The following is an 18858-nucleotide window of genomic DNA, read 5'->3' as shown; positions in this document are numbered from 1 at the left end:
TACCACCTACCCGTGGTTTTTTTTTTCTATCTTCTTGATACTAGTAGCTTACTTTAGGAGTCTGCAGTGCTGACAGACAGTGTCCAGCAGGTCCGTCATTACATAATATATACCTGTCCGGCTGCAGTACTAGTGTGATATATATATATATTTTAATTTTATCTCATTATCATCCAGTCTATATTAGCAGCAGACACAGTACGGTAGTCCACGGCTGTAGCTACCTCTGTGTCGGCAGTCGCTCGTCATCCATAAGTATACTAGTATCCATCCATCTCCATTGTTTACCTGAGGTGCCTTTTAGTTGTGCCTATTAAAATATGGAGAACAAAAATGTTGAGGTTCCAAAAATAGGGAAAGATCAAGATCGACTTCCACCTCGTGCTGAAGCTGCTGCCACTAGTCATGGCCGAGACGATGAAATGCCAGCAACGTCGTCTGCCAAGGCCGATGCCCAATGTCATAGTACAGAGCATGTAAAATCCAAAACACCAAATATCAGTAAAAAAAAGGACTCAAAAATCTAAAATAAAATTGTCGGAGGAGAAGCGTAAACTTGCCAATATGCCATTTACCACACGGAGTGGCAAGGAAAGGCTGAGGCCCTGGCCTATGTTCATGGCTAGTGGTTCAGATTCACATGAGGATGGAAGCACTCATCCTCTCGCTAGAAAACTGCAGTGCCACTCCTAGATGGGCCAGGTGTTTGTGTCGGCCACTAGGGTCGCTTATCTTACTCACACAGCTACCTCATTGCGCCTCTTTTTTTCTTTGCGTCATGTGCTGTTTGGGGAGTGTTTTTTGGAAGGGCCATCCTGCGTGACACTGCAGTGCCACTCCTAGATGGGCCAGGTGTTTGTGTCGGCCACTAGGGTCGCTTAGCTTAGTCATCCAGCGACCTCGGTGCAAATTTTAGGACTAAAAATAATATTGTGAGGTGTGAGGTGTTCAGAATAGACTGAAAATGAGTGGAAATTATGGTTTTTGAGGTTAATAATACTTTGGGATCAAAATGACCCCCAAATTCTATGATTTAAGCTGTTTTTTAGTGTTTTTTTAAAAAAAACACCCGAATCCAAAACACACCCGAATCCGACAAAAAAAATTCGGTGAGGTTTTGCCAAAACGCGGTCGAACCCAAAACACGTCCGCGGAACCAAACCCAAAACCAAAACCCGAAAAATTTCAAGTGCACATCTCTACATACTACAGTGTTTGGAAAGAATTGCTAGTGGACCCAGTTGCATCTATTCTACCCTGAAGTGTTACAATCATGGCATCAGGCGGACCAGGGTTATAGGGGATGATGCTGAGTCTGAATGCAATTGGAGTAAAGGTTTTCACTAAAAAGCTGCATCTGCAGCCATAAGCAAAGTGACAACTATAGCAAGTGCAGTGATAGCAGCACCTGTAGCATACTCACTTGAATAATAATAATAATAATAATATTTATTTTTATATTACTTTTCTTCAAAAGGACTCAAAGCACTTTTCATTTGCAGAAAATAAACCATATTAATGTGGAGTCAGCCATCTTGGATGCACTACAATAGATACAGTTGGTGAATAAAAAATATACAAAGTACAGATGTTCATCTTACCCACAAAAGTAACAAGCACAGTAAGTGTAACTGTAAGGCATATTGTAAGTCACTTACATGTAAACTTTTGTTATTAACTATTTGTGTTGCTTGAAATAGGTATCCATTATTAAGCTTCAATAGAACCTACAAACCCTCTCTAATACCAATACATCATATAACAAATTTCCATCTCATGTGAGGGGAAAGAAATGGTAAAACACCATACTTGCCTACCTGACCCTCTCCATGAGGGAGAAAATGCTCTGTTCCTGGACTTTCCTGGTAATGTATGATTGCCATCACCTGTGGTGAGCTAGTTAATTGATAAGAAAGGTGTTTCAGCACAGGTGATGGCAATCATACATTACCAGGAAAGTCCAGGAACAGAGCATTTTCTCCCTTATGGAGAGGGTTAGGTAGGCAAGTATGTAAAACACACACATGAAAAGTAAACATACCACATACATCCAAACCATCCTGATTTTGGCGGGACAGCCCAGCCAAAATGTTGCTCTTATTTTTAATAGCAGCTTGGCTGTATGAGTTTTGTGCAATACTGCTAGTATATATGCTACTGTATATAGGAGCAGGAGAAAATATAATCAAACAAGAACTCTTTATTTCTGTACAAACAGGATCAAACACATGCTGCAAACTTACTATGTGGGAAAGGAAAGAAGGAACACCTACAGCATATCAGGGTCTAGATGAAAAAAACACACTCTAGCTCCTGTACCATCTTTTTTTTTTTTTATCAGCAGCTGAACACTGATGACACCTGCATATATAATAAACACAGCTGAGAACAATGGCTGCAATAACAATGGCACACATGTCTAATACTCCCACTAAACAACTGCTTCTCAGATGAGTCACCTCTTGAATCTAATGCCCTCAAACTTCGGCCTTGGGATTTGCTTTGTCAAAACATCCAGCAACATATTTCCATTTCACTATATATAGGGAGAATCATGAAATCACGTAGGTAATGATGATTCACATCAACATGTTTGGTTCCAGCATTTGTCTTTTCAATGCAAGCTTTATTCATCCTTGATTGTTCTCAAGGGTATGGGACTCAGGGTCGACAGTGTATAGGTCGACACCCATTAGGTTGACACCTATTGGTCGACAGCGGCTATGTCGACACAAGAAATAGGTCAACTCATCCATTAGGTTGACATGAACAGGGTCAACATGAAAAAAGGTCGACATTTTTTGTTGTTTTCTTCGTAAAGTGACCGGGAACCCCAATTAGTGCACCGTGTCCCCTCGCATTGCTTGCTTTGCTCACCATGCTTCAGGCAAGGTTACCGTTCCCAATCATAGTCCACGTGGACTGCAAAGTATGAAAAAGTTCAACAAAAGAAAAAAAACGCGAAAAACTCCTGTCAACGTTTTTGCATGTCGACCCAATGGCTGCGTCAACATATTTCTAGTGTTGACCTATTCACTGTCTACCAATGGGTGTCGACCTAAATGGTGTTGACCCAGAGACCGGATACATTTCTCAAAAAGTACTGTCGGCTGAGTTACTGACTCTTCATAATCCTGTAGAAGTAGAAATGTGCGGTGGGCACTTTTCGTGTTTTGTGTTTTGGTTCTAATTCCCGCTCGTGTTTTGGCTTGGTTTTGCCAAAACCACTCTTTCGTGTTTTGGTTTTGGATCTGGATGATTTTTGAAGAAAAAAAACATAACAACAGCTAAAATCACAGAATTGGGGGGTAAATTTGATCCTACGGTATTATTAACCTCAATAACATTCATTTCCAGTCTATTCTGAACACCTCACGCCTCAATGTAGTGCTCTGATTTCAACAGATTGACCACCCTTGAATCCTGGCAAAGCAAATGAAGAGCTCCATTCACAAGTCCCACATACTTTGCGGAATCGCTCCGTCTTAGCTCCTCCTTCAATTTCTCCAGCTGCTTCTGCAAAAGCCTGATGAGGGGAATGACCTGAGTCAAGCTGGCAGTGTCTTACCGGACTTCACGTGTGGCAAGTTCGAAGGGTTGGAGAACCTTGCATAAGACGGAAATAATTCTCCACTACACTTGAGGCAGGTGCATTCCCCCTCCTTTGCCTACATCGTAGGTGGATGTATAGGTTTAAATGGCCTTTTGCTGCTCCTCCATTCTCTGAAGCATATAGCGTGTTGAATTCCACCTCATTACCACCTCTTGCTTCAGGTGACGGCAGGGCAGTTCAGGCGTGTTTGATGGTGCTCCAGTTTTCGGCACGCGGTGGCTGAATGCTGAAAGTGGGCCGCAGTTTTTTGGGCCACCGACAGCATCTCCTGCACACCGCTGTCATTTTAAAAAAAACTCTGCACCACCAAATTAATTGTATATGCAAAACATGGGACGTGCTGGAATTTGCCCAGATATAATACATGCACAATATTGGTGGCATTGGCCCTCATTCCGAGTTGTTCGCTCGCTAGCTGCTTTTAGCAGCATTGCACACGATAGGCCGCCGCCCTCTGGGAGTGTATCTTCGCTTAGCAGAATTGCAAACGAAAGATTAGCAGAATTGCGAATAGAAATTTCTTAGCAGTTTCTGAGTAACTCCAGACCTACTCCTACATTGTGATCAGCTCAGCCCGTTTCGTTCCTGGTTTGACGTCACAAACACGCCCTGCGTTCGGCCAGCCACTCCCCCGTTTCTCCAGACACTCCCGCGTTTTATCCTGGCACGCCTGCGTTTTTCCGCACACTCCCAGAAAATGGCCAGTTTCCGCCCAGAAACACCCTCTTCCTGTCAATCACACTCCGATCACTTCAACAATGAAAAATCTTCGTTCGGACGTGAGTAAATCTACTAAGTTTTGTGCTAAAATACTAACCGCATGCGCATTTTTGCCTTAATCGCTCCGTTGCAAAAATCGGCAACGAGCGAACAACTCCGAATGACCCCCATTGTCCGATATCACAAATCCCCAGGAGAGTCTAACTGGGGTAAGCCATTGTGCAGTGATGTCCCTCAGTTTCTGTAAGAGGTTGTCAGCTGTGTGCCTCTTACCGAAAGCAGTGATGCATAGCGTAGCCTGCCTAGGAACGAGTTGGCGTTTGCGAGATGCTGCTACTGGTGCCACTGCTGTTGTTGCTGTGGGAACCATACATCTGCCCAGTGGGCTGTCAAAGTCATATAGTCCTTAGTCTGCCCTGTTCCACTTGTCCACTTGTTAAGTGGACAGTGGGTACAACTGCATTTTGTAGGACACTGAGGACACTTTTTCTGATGTCTCTGTACATTCTCGGTATCGCCTGCCTAGAGAAGTGTAACCTAGATGGGATTTGATACCGGGGACAAAGTACCTCAAACAATTCTCTAAATCCCACTGAACTAATGGCGGATACCGGATGCACATCTAACATCAACATAGCTGTCAAGGTCTCGGTTATCCGCTTTGCAAAAGGATGACTGCTGTCATATTTCATCTTTCTCACAAAGGACTGATGGACAGTCAATTGCTTATTGGAAGTAGTACAAGTGGTCTTCCGACTTCCCTTCTGGGATGACGTTCGACTCCCAGCAACAACAACAGCAGCAGTAGGTGCACCACTCAAGGATTCTACGGAGGAATCCCGGTTAGGAGAGGACTCCTCAGTCTTGCCAGTGACATGGCCTGACGTTCCTGACTGAGGGAGAAGTTGACGTTGAGGGAGTTGGTGGTATGGCTTGCAGGAGCTTGGGTACAAGAGGAAGAAGGGATTTAGGTGTCAGTGGACTGCTTACGCTCTTACCCAAAGTTTCACAACGTGACACTGACTTCTGATGAATGCACTGCAGGTGACGTATAAGGGAGGATTTTTCCTAGGTGGTTAACATCCTTACCCCTACTTATTACAGATTGACAGAGGCAACACACAGCTTGACACCTGTTGTCTGGATTTGTGGAGAAAAAATTTCACACCAAAGAGGTGGCTTTTTTGGTACTTTTCCCAGGCATCACAATGGGCTTCTTCATCCCACGGACAACAGGTGTCTCCCCCGGTGCCTCATTTAATCAAACCACATCACCATCAGAAACCTCCTCGTCAACTTCCTCCTCAGCGCCAGCAACACCCATATCCTCTTCCTGGTGTACTTCAAAAGTGATATCTTCAATTTGAATATCAGAAACTGGACTGTGGGTGCGCATTCCAGCACTTGCAGGTGGCATGCAAATGGTGGAAGTAGCCCCCTCTTCCCGTCCAGTGTTGGGAAGGTCAGGCATGGCAACCGCCGACACACTTGGACTCTCCTTGGGGATTTGTGATACCATCTCAGAATGCACAGTTCTTTTCTGTGCTTTTTCCAGCTTAACTCTTTTCATTTTTCTAGTGGGAGGATGAGGGCTTCCATCGTCATGTGAAGCTGACCACTAGTCATGAACATAGGCCAGGGCCTTAGCAGCTTCTTGCCACTCCATGTCGTAAATGGCATATTGGCAAGTTTATATTTCTCCTCAGACCATTTAAATTTCTTTTTTTTGGGTCTTTTTACTGAACTTTGGCTTTTTGGATTTTACATGCCCTCTACTATCACATTGGGCATCGGCCTTGGCAGACGACGTTGATGGCATTTTATCATCTATGTCATGACTAGTGGCATCAGCTTCAGCACTAGGAGGAAGTGGTTCTTGATCTTTCCCTATTTTATCCTCCAAATGTTTGTTCTCCATTATTTTTCTGAAGATATATAACACAATATGCGGCACAGGAGAGCGTACCCCTACACCTCACAGGGCAAACCCTGTAAAAATTATTTGGATTAAATATTAATAACCCCTTTATTTGGAGTAAATAATATACAGCACAGGACAGCACCACTGAATTTATATGGCAGCACCACTGGATTGGATTTATATGGAATTATATGGATTTATATGGAATTATACAGCAGGATCACTGTAATTATACGGCAGGATCATTGTAATTATACGGCAGGATTACTGGAATTTTACGGCAGGATTACTGGAATTTTACGGCAAAATCACTGGAATTATACGTCAGGATCACTGGAATTATACAGCAGGATTACTGGAATTATACGGCAGGATTACTGGAAGTATACAGCATGATCACTGGAATTATACGGGAGGATTACTGTAATTATACTGCAGGATTACTGGATGTATACGGCAGTACCGCTGGACATATACGGCAGGATCACTGGACAGATACGACAGTAACACTGGACATATACGGCAGTACAGGGACACCACCACTGGACTGATGCAGGACAACAGAGCACCACTGCAATGGACTGGACTTATACAGCAGCACTGGACATGTGGAAGCAGAGGACACCACTGTGACTGGTCACTGGACTGACTGATGCACAGGACACTACCACTGGTCTGATGTAGGACAACACAGCAACACTGTAAGGGACTTATTATACACCAGCACTGGACATATGGCAGCAGAGGACACCACCACTGTGACTGGACTGATGCAGCACAATACACCACCACTGAACTGATGCAGCACAACACAGCACCCTATACAGCAGCACTGGACATATGGCAGCAGAGGACACAACCATTGTGACTGGACAGAAGCAGCACAAAACATGGACACTGAGAGAACGGAGACACGTCCTCTCTCTACACTCTCCAATGCCAGAGTGAAAATGGCGGTGACGCCAGGGCAGTCAAGAGCCAAGCTAGGCCCAGGTACTTTTCAAGGGGTGTGGCCTAATCACAGGAGGTGTGGCCATGTACCCTTAGTAAAAGATACTGAACAAAATAGTATTTTAAACACCTCCATGGCCACACTGCAATCCAGTATACAGCAGTGTGTCCTGGGCTCAGGAAAAGAGCTGCAGCTGCTGCTGCTAGGTAAGGGGGAGGAGGCCTGGGCCCCTACTGCCCCTCACTGGGCCTCTCCATCAGACCTGGCCCCGGGTAATTTGTACCCTCCCCCCCCCCCCCTCTCGGCAACACTGGGCGACACACAGGTACTTATATGGAATCCAAACCCTGAGAGAATCTGACAGTGGGATAATGACGTTTTGCTCGTTCTGGTTTCCGAGTCAGGTGGGAAAACCCGAGCCTGACTGGGATCCGGGCTCGAAGCGTGAAGTCCGGTAGGGTTCGGTTCTCTGAGAACCAAACCCGCTCATCTCTATGTAGAAGATGACATAATCCAAACAACTTCATGACTGGCATAGGCCGCTGAGATGTATTCAGCTTCTGTTGATGATGAAGCAACTGACATTTGCTTCTTCTATGAGATTAGACTGTTTCCAAATGAACAATTAGCCACTTGTTGATTTGCAATCTCTGTAATCACTTGCCCAATCTGCACCTACATTTTCTTGTTATTCAAGTTTACCGTATATACTCGAGTATAAGTCGACCCGAATATAAGACGAGGCACCTAATTTTACCACAAAAACCTGGGAAAACTTATTGACTCGAGTATAAGCCTAGGGTGGGAAATGCAGCTCTAGCCGTACACAGCCCTCATAGTGCCAGATATGCCCCCACAGTGCGAGATATGCCCTCATACTGCCAGATATGCCCCCATAGTGCCAGATTTGCCCCCACAGTGCCAGATATGCCCCCACAGTGCCAGATATGCCCTCATACTGCCAGATATGCCCTCACACTGCCAGATATGCCCTCACAGTGCCAGATTTGCCCTCATACTGTCAGATATGCCCTCACACTGCCAGATATGCCCCCACAGTGCCAGATATGCCCTCATACTGCCAGATATGCCCCCATAGTGCCAGATTTGCCCCCACAGTGCCAGATATGCCCTCATACTGCCAGATATGCCCTCACACTGCCAGATATGCCCTCACACTGCCAGATATGCCCCCACAGTGCCAGATATGCCCCCACAGTGCCAGGTATAACTAACCTTCCGCCGCTCCCGCGCTGTCTTGTGAAGGAGGGACATGGAGGGCACAGCGCGCGCCTCTCCTGTGTCCCTCATGCATCTCCGGCGACCGCGGCGGGTCAGTTAAATGAAGTGCCAGTTTGTGAGCCAATCAGAGCTCACGAACAGGTACTTCATTTAATAGACCCGCCGGAGATGCAGGAGGGACACAGGAGAGGCGCGCGCTGTGCCCTCCGTGTCCCTCCGTGACTCGACTGTGACTAGTGTCCCTTCTGGCGCGCGCTGTGCCCTCCGTGTCTCTCCGTGACTCGTGTCCCTTCCACTGACTCGAGTATAAGCTGAGGGGGCTTTTTCAGCACAAAAGAAAGTGCTGAAAAAGTCGGCATATACTCGAGTATATACGGTACCTTCGGCTGATAATATCAGGTTCAAGTCCTTTGGTTGTTTAAGGTCCTGCATCACTCTCTTAATTGCATTCCAATCTCTTTGATAAAGTTTATGCACACATCTACAAAGATGAGACATAGCTACTGTAATACCAGGCCTTGTAGTAGTTGCCAATACCACATATAAAAGTTAGTGATGTGCACCGGAAATTTTTCGGGTTTTATGTTTTGGTTTTGGGTTCGGTTCCGCGGCCGTGTTTTGGGTTCGGACGCGTTTTGGCAAAACCTCACCGAAATTTTTTTGTTGGATTCGGGTGTGTTTTGGATTCGGGTGTTTTTTTCAAAAAACCCTAAAAAACAGCTTAAATCATAGAATTTGGGGGTCATTTTGATCCCATAGTATTATTAACCTCAATAACCATAATTTCCACTCATTTTCAGTCTATTCTGAACACCTCACATCTCACAATATTATTTTTAGTCCTAAAATTTGCACCGAGGTCGCTGGATGGCTAAGCTAAGCGACCCAAGTGCCCGACACTAACACCTGGCCCATCTAGGAGTGGCACTGCAGTGTCAGACAGGATGGCCCTTCAAAAAAATTGTCCCCAAACAGCACATGATGCAAAGAAAAAAAGAGGCGCAATGAGGTAGCTGTGTGACTGAGCTAAGCGACCCAAGTGGCCGACACAAAAACCTGGCCCATCTAGGAGTGGCACTGCAGTGTCAGGCAGGATGGCACTTCAAAAAAATACTCCCCAAACAGCACATGATGCAAAGAAAAAAAGAGGCGCAATGAGGTAGCTGTGTGACTAAGATAAGCGACCCAAGTGGCCGACACAAACATCTGGCCCATCTAGGAGTGGCACTGCAGTGTCACGCAGGATGGCCCTTCAAAAAAATACTCCCCAAACAGCACGACGCAAAGAAAAAAAGAGGCGCAATGAGGTAGCTGTGTGACTAAGCTAAGCGACCCTAGTGGCCGACACAAACACCTGGCCCATCTAGGAGTGGCACTGCAGTGTCACGCAGGATGGCCCTTCAAAAAAATACTCCCCAAACAGCACATGATGCAAAGAAAAATGAAAGAAAAAAGAGGTGCAAGATGGAATTGTCCTTGGGCCCTCCCTACCACCCTTATGTTGTATAAACAGGACATGCACACTTTAACTAACCCATCATTTCAGTGACAGGGTCTGCCACACGACTGTGACTGAAATGACTGGTTGGTTTGGGCCCCCACCAAAAAAGAAGCAATCAATCTCTCCTTGCACAAACTGGCTCTACAGGGGCAAGATGTCCACCTCCTCCTCATCGTCCGATTCATCACCCCTTTCACTGTGTACATCCCCCTCCTCACAGATTATTAATTCGTCCCCACTGGAATCCACCATCTCAGGTCCCCGTGTACTTTCTGGAGGCAATTGCTGCTGGTGAATGTCTCCACGGAGGAATTGATTATAATTCATTTTAATGAACATCATCTTCTCCACATTTTCTGGAAGTAACCTCGTACACCGATTGCTGACAAGGTGAGCGGCTGCACTAAACACTCTTTCGGAGTACACACTGGAGGGAGGGCAACTTAGGTAGAATAAAGCCAGTTTCTGCAAGGGCCTCAAATTGCCTCTTTTTCCTGCCAGTATACGTACGGACTGTCTGACGTGCCTACTTGGATGCGGTCACTCATATAATCCTCCACCATTCTTTCAATGGTGAGAGAATCATATGCAGTGACAGTAGACGACATGTCAGTAATCGTTGGCAGGTCCTTCAGTCCGGACCAGATGTCAGCACTCGCTCCAGACTGCCCTGCATCACCGCCAGCGGGTGGGCTCGGAATTCTTAGCCTTTTCCTCGCACCCCCAGTTGCGGGAGAATGTGAAGGAGGAGCTGTTGACGGGTCACGTTCCACTTGACTTGACAATTTTCTCACCAGCAGGTCTTTGAACCCCTGCAGACTTGTGTCTGCCGGAAAGAGAGATAGAACGTAGGTTTTAAATCTAGGATCGAGCACGGTGGCCAAAATGTAGTGCTCTGATTTCAACAGATTGACCACCCGTGAATCCTGGTTAAGCGAATGAAGGGCTCCATCCACAAGTCCCACATGCCTAGCGGAATCGCTCTGTTTTAGCTCCTCCTTCAATGTCTCCAGCTTCTTCTGCAAAAGCCTGATGAGGGGAATGACCTGACTCAGGCTGGCAGTGTCTGAACTGACTTCACGTGTGGCAAGTTCAAAGGGTTGCAGAACCTTTCACAACGTTGAAATCATTCTCCACTGCGCTTGAGACAGGTGCATTCCACCTCCTTTGCCTATATCGAGGCCAGATGTATAGGCTTGAATGGCCTTTTGCTGCTCCTCCATCCTCTGAAGCATATAGAGGGTTGAATTCCACCTCGTTACCACCTCCTGCTTCAGATGATGGCAGGGCAGGTTCAGGTGTGTTTGGTGGTGCTCCAGTCTTCTGTACGCGGTGCCTGAACGCCGAAAGTGGCCCGCAATTCTTCGGGCCACCGACAGCATCTCTTGCACGCCCCTCTCGTTTTTTAAATAATTCTGCACCACCAAATTCAAGGTATGTGCAAAACATGGGACGTGCTGGAATTTGCACAGATGTAATGCATGCACAATATTGCTGGCGTTGTCCGATGTCACAAATCCCCAGGAGAGTCCAATTGGGGTAAGCCATTCTGCGATGATCTTCCTCAGTTGCCGTAAGAGGTTTTCAGCTGTGTGCGTATTCTGGAAAGCGGTGATACAAAGCGTAGCCTGCCTAGGAACGAGTTGGCGTTTGCGAGATGCTGCTACTGGTGCCACCGCTGCTGTTCTTGCAGCGGGAGGCAATACATCTACCCAGTGGGCTGTCACAGTCATATAGTCCTGAGTCTGCCCTGCTCCACTTGTTCACATGTCCGTGGTTAAGTGGACATTGGGTACAACTGCATTTTTTAGGACACTGGTGAGTCTTTTTCTGAGGTCTGTGTACATTTTCGGTATCGCCTGCCTAGAGAAATGGAACCTAGATGGTATTTGGTACCGGGGACACAGTACCTCAATCAAGTCTATAGTTGGCTCTGAATTAACGATGGATACCGGAACCACGTTTCTCACCGCCCAGGCTGCCAAGGCCTCAGTTATCCGCTTTGCAGCAGGATGACTGCTGTGATATTTCATCTTCCTTGCACAGGACTGTTGGACAGTCAATTGCTTACTGGAAGTAGTACAAGTGGTCTTCCGACTTCCCCTCTGGGATGACGATCGACTCCCAGCAGCAACAACAGCAGCGCCAGCAGCAGTAGGCGTTACACTCAAGGATGCATCGGAGGAATCCCAGGCAGGAGAGGACTCGTCAGACTTGCCAGTGACATGGCCTGCAGGACTATTGGCTTTCCTGGGTAAGGAGGAAATTGACACTGAGGGAGTTGGTGGTGTGGTTTGCAGGAGCTTGGTTACAAGAGGAAGGGATTTAGTGGTCAGTGGACTGCTTCCGCTGTCGCCCAAAGTTTTTGAACTTGTCACTGACTTATGATGAATGCGCTGCAGGTGACGTATAAGGGAGGATGTTCCGAGGTGGTTAACGTCCTTACCCCTACTTATTACAGCTTGACAAAGGCAACACATGGCTTGACACCTGTTGTCCGCATTCGTGTTGAAATAATTCCACACCGAAGAGCTAATTTTTTTTGTATTTTGACCAGGCATGTCAAGGGCCATATTCCTCCCACGGACAACAGGTGTCTCCCCGGGTGCCTGACTTAAACAAACCACCTCACCATCAGAATCCTCCTTGTCAATTTCCTCCCCAGCGCCAGCAACACCCATATCCTCATCCTGGTGTACTTCAACACTGACATCTTCAATTTGACTGTCAGGAACTTGCAGGGGGTGTGCAAATGGTGGAAGGCGCAAGCTCTTCCCGTCCAGTGTTGGGAAGGTCAGGCATCGCAACCGACACAATTGTACTCTCCTTGGGGATTTGTGATTTCGAAGAACGCACAGTTCTTTGCTGTGCTTTTGCCAGCTTAAGTCTTTTCTTTTTTCTAGCGAGAGGATGAGTGCTTCCATCCTCATGTGAAGCTGAACCACTAGCCATGAACATAGGCCAGGGCCTCAGCCGTTCCTTGCCACTCCGTGTCGTAAATGGCATATTGGCAAGTTTACGCTTCTCCTCAGACGCTTTTAATATAGATTTTTGGGTAATTTTACTGATCTTTTGTGTTTTGGATTTTACATGCTCTGTACTATGACATAGGGCATCGGCCTTGGCAGACGACGTTGATGGCATTTCATCATCTCGGCCATGACTAGTGGCAGCAGCTTCAGCACGAGGTGGAAGTGGATCTTGATCTTTCCCTATTTTTTTAACCTCCACATTTTTGTTCTCCATATTTTAATGCGCACAACTAAAAGGCACCACAGGTATACAATGTAGATGGATGGATACTAGTATACTTATGGACGACGAGTGACGACACAGAGGTAGGTACAGCAGTGGCCTACCGTACTGCTATATACAGTATAATGGAACTGGTGGACACTGTCAGCAGACTGCGTTTATACTTTATAGTATAAAAAAAAAAAGACACCACAGGAGTGTTTTTCAGGCAGACAAACGTATACTGGTGGTCACTGTCAGCAAAACTGTGCACTGTACTCCTGCTATAGCTGCTCCCCAGTCCCCACAATTAAGCAGTGTGAGCAGTGAGCACTCAGCACAGATATATCATGCAGCACTGCACACTGAGCACAGATATGGTATGGAGCATTTTTTTCAGGCAGAGAACGGATAAAAAACTGGTGGTCACTATTAGCAAAACTCTGCACTGTACTCCTCCTAACAGCTGCTCCCCAATCCTCCCCACAATAAGCTAAGCAATCAGATCAACTGTGTACTGTGTAGTATATAACTAGTATATAAACGGAGAGGACGCCAGCCACGTCCTCTCCCTATCAATCTCAATGCAGGTGTGGAAAATGGCGGCGACGCGAGGCTGCTTATATAGAATCCGAATCTCGCGAGAATCCGACAGCGGGATGATGACGTTCGGGCGCGCTCGGGTTAGCCGAGCAAGGCGGGAGGATCCGAGTCTGCTCGGACCCGTGTAAAAAAGGTAAAGCTCGGGTGGGTTCGGTTTCTCGGAAACCGAACCCGCTCATCACTAATAAAAGTGCTACCACCATTTGTTTGCCCTGTCCCTTATTCCATTTTCAAACTTTGCATATAGGCATGGATCATTTGTCCTTCTTGTGTACTGTTGTTCCAATAAAATGTTAATTTTACAATTCCATTGCTTAAGACTAGAGATGTGCAGCGGGAATTTTTCTGGTTTTGGTTTTGTATTCAGTTCCTCGGTCGTGTTTTGGATTCGGACGCTTTTTGGCAAAACCTCCATTAAGAATTTTTGTCGGATTCGGGTGCGTTTTGGATTCAGGTGTTTTTTTTCAAAAACTGCTTAAATCATAGAATTTGGGGGTAATTTTGATCCTATAGTATTATTAACCTCAATAACCATAATTTCCACTCATTTCCAGTCTATTCTGAACACCTCATACCTCACAATATTATTTTTAGTGCTAACATTTGCACCGAGGTCACTAAGCGACCCAAGTGGGCGGCACAAACACCTGGCCCATCTAGGAGTGGCACTGCAGTGTCAGACAGGATGGCACTTAATAAATAGTCCCCAAACAGCACATGATGCAAAGAAAAAAAGAGGTGCACCAAGGTATGTATTAATACATTACATAAACATGTAATAATTTTGACCTCAACCAAAAATATACAACAATAATGACATTTATTTTTGTTGTGTTAAACTTTTTTAACAGATGACTGCTAGCTCTGTAGTCCACTTGCCTCCCCTCCTGCCCCCTGAAGCTGCAATGCTCTTTGGCTGTTGTTGTACTGGCGATGTGGATGCGGGACAACCGCCTTTGAGGAGAGGTAATTGGAGTGGTTTGTGGGGTTATTCCCCCAGAACTGCTCGTGTGGTTTGTTGGGCCACCAGTTGTGTCAAATTTGCAATTGTGGAATTTAGGTCTCTGGTGGCAATGTTCTGGGACTTCCTGAGACTTAACATGCTTTGCTGTGTTATGAGGTTTGCCTCAAGCATATAGAGGTAAGTCTGATGCATTTTTTTATTTTCCTCCATGAGCCATACAAAACAACTATGAAACCTGTTGCGGTCATCCGGCATGAGTTCCAGAGAATTAGCCAGTCGTGTCAGCTGAGTAGTTTGGTAGCTAACATTTTTGTTAATTTTGCGTGTGTTAGTTGCTTGGCTTCCCATGTGTGTCACCTGTTTTTAGAGCCATTTAGGGGTATATGCAATTGCAGTCGAATCGCGCCGTTTTTTCGTCCGTTTAAAAATTCGCCCGTACTCGACAGCCGCATCCCTGCCGCCGGGACCATGAATTCACCATATGCAATGCAAAATGGATTCGACACTCCCCTTGGCGGATCACGGACCAATCGGCGAGTAGTGGGCGTCCTGAATTTGCCTTCCCGCCGTTTGCAGCCCTTTATTAGGGCTTGTTTGCTGCGTGCTCAGCAGCCATTTTGTGAACCTGCAGAGAGGTGTGAGGAGGTGCAGAGCTAGCAAATTGGTTGTTGTTTGCTGTGGTATCATTTGGACACCCAGCAGGCTTTATTCCAGGACAGACAGGAGGATACCTGTTACCCCGGAGGAGAGTCGTTTTTGGAGCGATTTCTACATTTGTAGGTAAGTACCACATGTGGGTCTGGTGTTGCATGTATGTGTGTATGTGTAGTGGGGGTTGCCATGAGGTGTACATGTGGTGTTTGGGTATGTGTGCAGGTATGTGTATAGCTCCTGCTTGTTCTGCTGCATTTTTTTGTGGAGTTTTGGGTAGTTTTTCACGTTTTTTTCTTTTTTCTTAAAATGACTTTTTTGGTCTTGCTTTTGCATTGGTGTACCTCCAGCATGTGCAGGAATGATTTTTGGCTAGTTTGGGCTGATTTTAGTGTGTGTCGGTATCAATGCGGTCGACATGTAGTGTCGTTTGTTTGTTAAAACCGTTTTTTTCCATTCTGTTTTAGCACTGGTGTACCTGCAGAATGTGCAGGGATGCTTTTTGACTAGTTTGGGGTGATTTGGAGCAAGTTTGTGTCAGACATGAGGTCGACATGTGGTGTCGGTTGTTTGTCAAACATGTTTTTTCCCTCCTATTTTAGCACTGGTGTACCTGCAGAATGTGCAGGGATGCTTTTTGACTAGTTTGGTGTGACTGTCAGCCATTTTGTGTGTGTCAGCCATTTTGTGTGTCAGCCATTTTGTGTGTGTCTGCCATTTTGAGTGTGTCAGCCATTTTGTGTTAGCAGGGATGCTTTAACGGGGGATTTGGTTTTTTTTTTTTCTTTATATTTTTCATTTTTTTTTTTTTTTTTGGAGTTTGGTCCTGCTTGAGAACTGGGGTCCCAGCAGCATGACATGTGGTTGCATATAATTTTGTAATGTGTTGTAAAATGAGAAAAAATATATATTTTTACAAATTTAAAACAGATGTCCAGGGACAAGCGGGCCCGATCCACCCCTTCCCCCCACCCCTCAGAAGAAATGTCCCTGCATAGCAACGAGGAGTGGGAGCCGACCCAGGAGGAGGATACGACCGACCAGGCATGCAGTGACCAGCCGCGGTCGTCAAGGGACCAAATGGAGGAGTCTAAAAAGAAAAAGCCTAGAAAGGTACTGACAACACCTGCAGACACAATAGCATCCAACTCGACACCCTAGTTTGCGCACTGCCATGCACACCTACAGGTATATTTGCACAATGCCAGGGATACTGACACTCACAGGTACATACCAATCTTATTAAATGCATGTTTTTTTTTTAATCCCTAAAGGCAAGAAGCCAGCCAGAGGAGCAGTCGGAGGAGGAAGCCTCTGGTGAAGACGCAGGACAGAAGAAGCCGCGTGGACCCAGATATACTGAGGCGGAAAACTGTGCCCTAGTGGATGGCGTCGACAGGTCCTACGAAGTTCTGTATGGACAAAGGGCACAGACCACAGCAGCAAAGACTTAACGAAACATCTGGGAAGCCATCGCGAACCAAGTCACTGCAGTATCTGGAAACCGCCGGAGCACCAGAAACTGCATGAAGCGGTACAGTGATTGCCGCAGACAGACCAAAAAGAAGATGGGGATTCAGCGCCGACATGAGAACGCTACGGGAGGTGGCCCGGCTCTCAATCCGAAGTGGCTACCCTGGGAGGAAGTTATTAAAAGGCGCATGAACCCTGCCATGGTCCAAGGAGTTCACGGAGGTGTGGACTCCAGCCGTCCTGCTGGCTTTCCCGAGGAGGAAGAACCGCCCAGAAGACGGAGAAGGCGGGAGACAAGCAGTCCAAAAGGAGGCCTGATGGTAAGAATACATTCAGATGAGCTGTATGTAAATAATTTTTTTTTTTATTTGCTAATGTTTTTTTAGTTTTTTCAGACACGCCTGCCCAGAGGACATCAACTGTGCGCAGGACATCGCCAGCGCGTGGACCACCACCTGCGCAGCAAGCATCAGGAGCTCACAGATCATCACCTGTGCACCACACATCGTCATCGCGCAGTAAGTCACCTGTGCGCCAGACGACGTCAGCTCGCAGACCATCACCTGCGCGCCAGACATCAGCGCACAGAACATCACCTGTGCGCCAGACACTGTCGGCGACCACACCACAAGATGGGCGCCAAACTACAGCTCCTGCGCGCAGTTCATCACCAGATCGTCATATCTACTGGAGCTCTGAGACTGTGACCGAAGAGCCTCAACAAGACATTACCCTTGTGGACCCATCACCCGAATTGTTTGAGTCTACAGGGTTAATGGACGAGACTTTTATTGGGTTTGAAGACAGCCGTGCAGAAGTATTCAGCCAGACCCATGAAAAGTCTCCAGAAATGAGGACAAGTGAAGCTCCTGGAGCAGCGGCATCACAGGATGGAGAAGGTTTGTATTTCATTTTTGGGGGTGTGGTGTGGGGGGTGCACCAGTTTTGTATAGTTTATTAACTTTAATTTTTTTTCTTTTGCAAACAGTGGTGCCACGGACCAGCAGCGGACTTGCTTCGGGGATTGGTTCCTACTACAGGCCGGATCTCATACAGGATTCGTCAGAGGATGACGAGGTGGAAGTGCAGCAGCCTGCAGTTTCTACATCCCTGTGTGAGTAAATATCGAATTGTGAGCCTTCAAACAAATGTATGTTGAATGTGTATAATAATTTCTAATTTTCTTTACAGCTGCACAAATGCAATTGGTGGCAGACGTCCAGGAAGGGCAGGATCCCTCAAATGTTCAGAGGGTAAACAATCTGGCAGCAGAGATGAATGTCAGCCAGGATAGTTTTCGGGTTGTCGTAGGAAGCAGACTGGACGCCATTGAGAAGACAATGGATAAGATGGCTAACGGTCTGCTTGATATGCAGAAGACTCATGCCGACAGCGCGGCCGAAATACTAAAGACCAGAAGAGAAGATCATAGGGAGACTATGGACATCCTTCACATTCTGGCCAAATACATCAACCGGCTGTTGGATAACACATCATGCCTGGCACACAGCAATGACAACATGTCGGAGAGCCATCGACAATCCTCATCCAGCCAACAGATGATCGCAACCACACTGCAGATGATCTATGATAAACTCCCAGAACCAGCTCATCAACACGCTGGTGATCCACCAATTCCGCCATCAAGAGCCACAAGGACGCTTCCTTCCCTTCCTACACTACCATCCTGGTATAGACGGTCACAGATGTACCAAGGACATACAGGGATGTACCCCACCCACCAGATGCCTCCACCACCGGCAGCAACATCTACAGCCGCACGGGCCCCGAGGCCTAGTCTACCCACTACCCAGCCTCCCAGGACATCGATGCCCTATCAGGAGGAAGACCAGGATCCGGACAGACTTCCACCATGAGCCCGGTCGTATTGTTTTATTTACTGTTATGTTTTTCATGTATCCCTTTCTTCCCCCTCCCATTAGTTTTTTTTTCTTCTTACTATTGTTTTATATGTGTTGGGCTC

Source organism: Pseudophryne corroboree, chromosome 3 (assembly GCF_028390025.1).
Source record: "Pseudophryne corroboree isolate aPseCor3 chromosome 3, aPseCor3.hap2, whole genome shotgun sequence".
Classification (NCBI taxonomy): domain Eukaryota; kingdom Metazoa; phylum Chordata; class Amphibia; order Anura; family Myobatrachidae; genus Pseudophryne; species Pseudophryne corroboree.
This window is presented reverse-complemented; position numbering follows the sequence as displayed.